Below are 7,187 nucleotides of genomic sequence, written 5' to 3'. Positions count from 1 at the left end.
TCAGTGAACATTCTTGGTGGTCTTTTTTTGATCGAAGGAAGAGAGCTGATGTTCTTTCATTAAGCACTTTCGTAGAAAAGCAATTGCGTATCCGTGGTATGATTTATTATTTGCTTTTACTGCAGTTATGGCTCTGATTATCAATGTTTTTAGGTGTATGTTAACCAACTTCTATTTCGTGGAAGAGCGTTGTACGGCGCGTTGGTTCATATTGTGAACCCCCATATGTGTGTCGTAAAGAGCCTATGAATTTTATCTGCCCATTGTTCGTGGTATGGAATGTTATGTATTTTGGATCACAGTCGAGTGGCTAAGTACATATTGGAAATCCTAGTTTGCCTCTCACAGAAAGGTGTCTATTTCGCATATTACTATTTTTTTTTTATATGCACCACTTCCACTGAGCTACACAGGCATTTTATTTATAAATTATGGATATCCTGATTTTGTATGCGTGATATTTTGATTTCAAAAACGAATAAATAAAAAATGAGTATTTGGAACAGATGCCGAAATAGCTCAGTTGGGAGAGCGTTAGACTGAAGATCTAAAGGTCCCTGGTTCGATCCCGGGTTTCGGCAGACTTGCATTTTTTATTTATTTTTTTAATATAGTACGAAAATAAAAATGGAAAGTGCTTTCCCTCCCCTAGGAAGAAACTTGAGTAATTAACCTCGCAACTCCAAAAAATCGACAGTAGAAACAATTTGAAACGTTATCTTGAAAGGATTCGGCTTAAGAATAGTTAATTGCGATTAAGAACACAAGGTGGCAGCAGATGTAGACCATATTTTTGTCGCCGTTCTTCTAGGAAGAGGGTGGAACTATAGTCAACAAGTCATTGTCACAAAAGGCAAGGGTGGAGTATAGTCGCCTGCCGATTAACAAAAGCTAAAGCTCAAAGAATGTTGCGCTCCCTTTCGGGAAAAAAAAAAAAAAAACGCCAGCAGATTTATTTATTTTATTATTTATAATTTTTTACTTACAATAATGCACTTATACAAAACTGTGGATCTTCCCGAAGTGGAAGAAAACTTTGCATGAATAAAAAAACAAAAATAATAATTAAATAAATAAAAAATATAAATTTCGTTTTTAAGCTTAAACGTGAGAAATCCTAATTGGCTAACGAACATTAAAAGAAACGTGAGAGTTCTTCAGCAGGGCGTAACTCATTTATCGCAATCTGCCCTCCTTGATGAGAAATGCATTGTTAGTTTTTATGCAAAACAGACAAATGAAATATGGATAATATCTTTATAGGTGTTCATTCAAAAATTTATTAAAGAATAAACCAAATTTAAGAAAGGAACGAACACATTAATTACAATTACCAGGAAGCAGGTTTAGACAAATCATATGCTAATAGCATATTCCAGTTTGCACGTGTTTAAGATTCTTTTGTGACGTATCACTTACATAGCATTTACTTGTGCCAAAGACTAACTACAACAATACGTCAGGATTTATTTTTTCGTAATGCGTATTGTTTCAGTGGAAGTGGTGTTTATACTCCTCAGCAATAAACCGACTGAAGAAAGAGCGTCACGAGTTCGATTCTAGTCGCCGACTCAGGTACTTTTTCTAAGCCTTTCTTCGACCGAGTTAGTCGATCTCTGGTCCTGGCAAGCAGGTTTTTGCTTCCGAAAACTGATTTTTCGTCCCTTAAACTCAAGAAAATCGACCGTAAAACCCACTCTATTTTCACAATAATAAAAAAAAATTGTGTTAGGGTTAGGTACCACTAAATGGCGGCACTTGTTAGTCATCTCTTCATTGCATGCCTAGTGATCGCCCTTGCCCAGCTATCACTAATTGGCTGCCAGTGGAGATTGAACTGCTCACTCAGTCTCCAAAAATTAGATAGGGCTAAAACGGCCTCGCTTTAGCCCTATACGAGAATAAAAAAGGCGTTAGCTGATTTTCTTTTTCTGGGAGAAAAATATCTTCCACAAAAGTGTGAGACTGGCTAACTCACCTTAAAAAATCCCTCATAAAAGTCCTTTTTGTATCCTAGATGGAATTTCTTATCCATCTAGGATGGGTACGAATCTCATCATATGTTAGCGAAGGAGGAAATGTGGAGTGCTGTGGAATATTTGCGACTCATCGACGAACAGAGTTCGTCGCTGGGAACTATAAGGAACACTTTGTTGCCAAGATTGTAATGATTCTTAGATATGTGAAGAGCCAAAGGCTTCAATTCGGCGACATATAACTTGTTTAAGTTAAGGGATATTACATCCCATGTAGTTTCTTAGCCGAATAAGAAACTCAAAGAGTTTCATGCCGAATATAGTAGAAACTATATAAAGTTCGGCGATTCCAAGCGTAAGCAAATACCTGGATACTGCAGCACTGGTCCCAAAGGGTAGTGCAAGCTGGGGCAACTCGTGGTAGAAGTGGAGCGAGCTCCGATCACTATTCTTGATATTTGCCCATAATGTGAACTTAGCTCCTAGGAACTGTATTTTTGTTCACATTATGAGAGAAGGTCACTACCCAGACCGGTTTCGACCTTTATTGAGGTCTCATCAGTGAGTAGCCAGACCTAGTTAATAAGTTCTGTTCGCTACAATCTTGATATTAACTAGGTCTGGCTACTCACTGATGAGACCTCAATAAAGGTCGAAACCGGTCTGGGTAGTGACCTTCTCTCATAATGTGAACAAAAATACAGTTCCTAGGAGCTAAGTTCACATTATGGGCAAATATCAAGAATAGTGATCGGAGCTCGCTCCACTTCTACCACGAGTTGCCCCAGCTTGCACTACCCTTTGGGACCAGTGCTGCAGTATCCAGGTATTTGCTTACGCTTGGAATCGCCGAACTTTATATAGTTTCTACTATATTCGGCATGAAACTCTTTGAGTTTCTTATTCGGCTAAGAAACTACATGGGATGTAATATCCCTTAACTTAAACAAGTAATGATTCTTTACATTCTGGGGGAGGGGGGGGTATCTCAGATCCTTCCAACTAAGAGTTACCAACCGAAGTACCAACAGCAGCTCCGAGAGTCAGGCATTCAACGGGTGATCAACTTCCAATTTATTATTATTGTTTTAATTTTTCTATTTTATCTTCTTTGAATAGTACAATCTGATACGCTTGCTTTATTATGAAAGTGATTTTAAGGATGACTATATACTCGGATGTTCTCGTACAAAATAGATCATGCCAAATTATTTTTAAAAAAAAACACTTTATTATGACTTGCACACATATAATGATTACATTATAAAATTATAGAAATTACAAATTTTAAAAATGATAAAAATCACATATAATAATAATAATAATAATAATTTTTTTTTTGATTCAATCATTTTTATTATTAAAATTATGATTGTATATTATACATTTACAAAATATTTTGTCTAGTTTTTTTTTTAACAATGAATTTCATATAATTTTGTCTTCTTTTCTTTTTTTTTTATAATGTATTAGTAATAGTTACTGTCAGTGGCGGCTCGTGACTTGAATTGTGGTGGGGTGCTGCAACTTTCGAAATATATATACACACTGTAAGTACAGTGTATGTATACGTGTTTGAATAAAATATCGAAATTATGGTAAAACTTTTTTAAAAAATTAAAGATTATTATTAGTATTATTATTCGTGACACCTCCAAGGAGTCCGAAGATCGCAGGAGGACACCTACTGTACCATTTCCCGTCCCCACTACTAAAAAGAACCTCTGCTACCAATCACCTACATCAACGCCATCTACTGGCCACAACAACCATCAACACGGTTAGTATTTTTGTCTGTAAATTGCTTGTGTTCTGAAGGACCGATTTGTCTATATACGGGATAAAAAAAAATCGAATTTCCTGGAGAAAAACCCTGCTACTTCCGTATGAGATCAGCTACCAGACCTTCAATTGAAAATGACCATATAAAGATTCCTCCTGGCATGACGAGGATCGAACTTAGGCCTTTTCTAATCGAAGAGAGTAACGTACTGTTGTTCTTCCACTTGCTCTACGAAGGCTCTTAAAAGATTCGGAAAAAAATTTTTAAATCTATTTTTACTCAACAGAAGAGAAGCTGGACTTGGTGATCTCCGCCTACTCAAACACATGAAACATGAAAAATATTATTCAGATGCGAGCTATTAGGGTAATGCGGCACTGTCCATCGCGCAGTTCCACAGTTGTTTATATTCAGTTTGCGCTAGTAGTTGAGTGTTCGTAGTGCTTATCGTGTTTACTCCGTCTCTTTAAATATTTGGACATTACAATTAAAGACGTAACATTTGCTATAATTTTTATTATAGAACGTTCTTGGCGTTATGATAATGGGTTTTATTTTTAAGTAATTTTGAATTATACTAAACTGTATCATTTTATCGATAATAAACAATATTTTTACATTTTTAATTTTTTTTTATTTTTACCATAATTTTGACATTTTATCCAAACACGACGTATACATTGTACTTACAGTGTGTATGGATATTTCGAAAGTTGCATCACCTCCACGATTTCAAGCCACGAGCCGCAACTGATGCTTTCCAGTTTTGAATTTATAATACAATGAAAACTTTAAATCGATACGTAAGCAGAGAATTAGATCAGTATTCAGAAGTCTATTTTTTTATTTTATTTGTAGATTGAACTGAGTTTGCGTTCTTTAATGTTTAACCAATCAGGGAGAGAGAAAAAATATTCAAACCCAACAAAGAAATTAAGAGGATAACAACAAATATTTTTGCTCTGCTGTTTAGATATTCGGTAATAATCATAATAGAAATTACTTTGTTCTAGTCTGCATGGCAACAGTGAAAGTGGACTACAATGGAATTAATCCAACCTTTAGTGTTAGTTGGATTTGTGTACGAAAACTCGTGTCGGAGTGTCCAACATGAATTGGCTTCGCTGTGCAGTTCGGTCTTATGAGGGTTATTTGAATGGTTTGTGAACTACACAGGTTTCGAACTTTACTCATAGCCAGCAGGTAGAAGCCTTTTTCCCCATTGAGATGGATGCCTGCAGCACCTGGTTTCGGCCAGTGTGCGTCGGTGTTTTCTCTCGGAAACTGAGGTTTTTCCCTGCCGGCAATAACAAACCAAAAGGTGAACGCCAGTAAATCTCTGGCGTTCACCAGTTGGTTTGTTATTGCCTAAATTCTATTTACTAAATTCTATCAAACGTGAAAGATCTTCGTTTGGACCAATGCATGAGAATCTTGTGGGTCCACATCCCTTTCAATGCTCCCTCATTCTTTCTATTAGCTGTTCAATAGCCCAGTGGAAATGGAACCACTCGGGTGATCCACCTGTTCTAACCGTGATACGAGGCGAGGTCGTGGGGGTTCACGGCGACGTTCAGCTCTGTGGGACAGTGGTACCCCTTCGAGGGCCATCGTCTTGCCGTGCGGAAGAGGTTAAGGTGGAGCTGAACGAACGGATGGTGGAAGCCATTTCTACCGACACTGAAGACATTTCTAACATTACATAAATGTGCTTAAAAAAATTCATTTTGAAATAATTTTAGGAATATAAGAGGCAAACTGCAGCAAATAAGGCTTAAAACGATGACTATATTTTAACATATTTCTGATCACAGTGGAGTCCATTGCAATGTACACTGCTGTTAACTGTAACATCCCCTTTTACAAGAGTTTGCATCATTGCCAATAGAGTGAAAAGGTTTATCGGATTAAAATACGAAAGGCAAAGGCTAATATTTTCAGATTTTTTTTAAACAAAACTATGAGGGTAATTAGAATTTTACTCTTACAAACAATATATACGAATACGTTTCTCTTGTTAAATATAATATATTTATCAAATATATAAGGTGTCCAACTGTCTCGGGCAGATAACAAACAAGGCAAAACAAAAGAAAAAAAAACAGGTAAATTATTATGTCTGTACACGAATGCACCACCCTTGGTGATATGCAGTACTTGCAGAATAATTTGAATAGGCCAGAATTGTGGGTATGGGAAAATGGATGTTAGTTCAATGTCAGTAAATGTAAAGTCATTCACTTCCGTTCCGCTAATGCAATAGGTGCATTGATCTTAAAAATATTTAGAGAATAAATATCTTTAAAAAAAATTGAAGTAAACGCGTTTCACTGCCTTAACCCGGGAACGAACCACAGACCTTTAGATCGTCAGTCCAACGCTCTCCCAACTAAGTATATATTATTTTCACCATAGCATCTATGTACATTTGGAGGAACTATTTACAAGATATATATACAATGTATAGATAATATACTTATTTTACTTAACATTTTTTATTCACATTTCATTTTCATTTAGAAAATGATAGCATGCCATGCTCAGTGTTTATTTCCACCTACAGTTTCCACCTATTTTTCAATATATCATAGGTTGCATATTAATTTCTATAACATTATTAGGTTATCTTATGGTAGAAGTTGTTGCTAACGGATATCCATTGTTTGCTTCCATATATACAAGTAGATATATATATTTTTGGCAGTATATCATAAGTTACATGTTGAGTTAGTACAATATTATTAATTTATCTTAAAGGGATCAGTTACTGTTGGCATATTCAATGTTTGCTTCCCGTATATATACAATACTTGTACACTTATATATATACACATGTACATTTACATTTTTACTTGTCATCTTTCTATTTTGTGATTTTTGTTGCCTTTCTCTCTATGAGTTTTGCTCTTGCAGTTAGAGCTTTGAGGTGTATGTTTATTAGTCCAAGTCCTCCAACTTGTTTTAATGTTTTTTCTTTACGGTGATTCTTTTATTTCTATGATGTGTACTTTTTCTTCGAATTCTTCTGAAATAAAACCTATCTGCGGCCATTAGTGTCTTCTGATTTTCTTTTCTTATGTATTGTATCTGTGATGATTTCTTTTAATTGACTGTTGAGTTTTCTGAGTACGTCTGGACCTAAACGTTTCTTTTTCATAAATTTTGTCCCATCTGTACGTCCAGATGGAATACATTGTTGTTATGATGATGATTGCTGTGGTGACGTTTATGTCTCCTTCATTTAACCAGAATAGTGTGTGTTCTGTGATAGGTTCTTTGTAGTTTATTAATTTCTGAAAAGTGTTCCGTATTGGAGAGGTATGGGGGCAGTATATATATGTCATATATTATATATATACATAAGTATATATATAATATATGACATATGTTCTTCATGCTATTTTTTTTCGAATAAGTTCTCCCTATGA

The 7,187-nt window shown here is 35.5% G+C and overlaps 1 non-coding gene across 1 annotated transcript; it reads left to right on the top strand.

Moving 5' to 3' along the window:
* The first annotated feature begins 508 nt into the window (after positions 1-508).
* TRNAF-GAA (transfer RNA phenylalanine (anticodon GAA)) lies at positions 509-581 on the top strand. The gene has a single exon. It is a non-coding gene; the product is annotated as a tRNA-Phe (tRNA).
* Positions 582-7,187: the final 6,606 nt, after the last annotated feature.

Source organism: Typopeltis vanoorti, chromosome 14, assembly GCF_054136105.1.
Source record: "Typopeltis vanoorti isolate ZY-2024b chromosome 14, IOZ_Tvanoo_1.0, whole genome shotgun sequence".
Taxonomy (NCBI): Eukaryota; Metazoa; Arthropoda; class Arachnida; order Uropygi; family Thelyphonidae; genus Typopeltis; species Typopeltis vanoorti.
The sequence above is the reverse complement of the archived record's forward strand: the minus strand, read 5'-3'. Positions and strand labels throughout refer to the sequence as shown.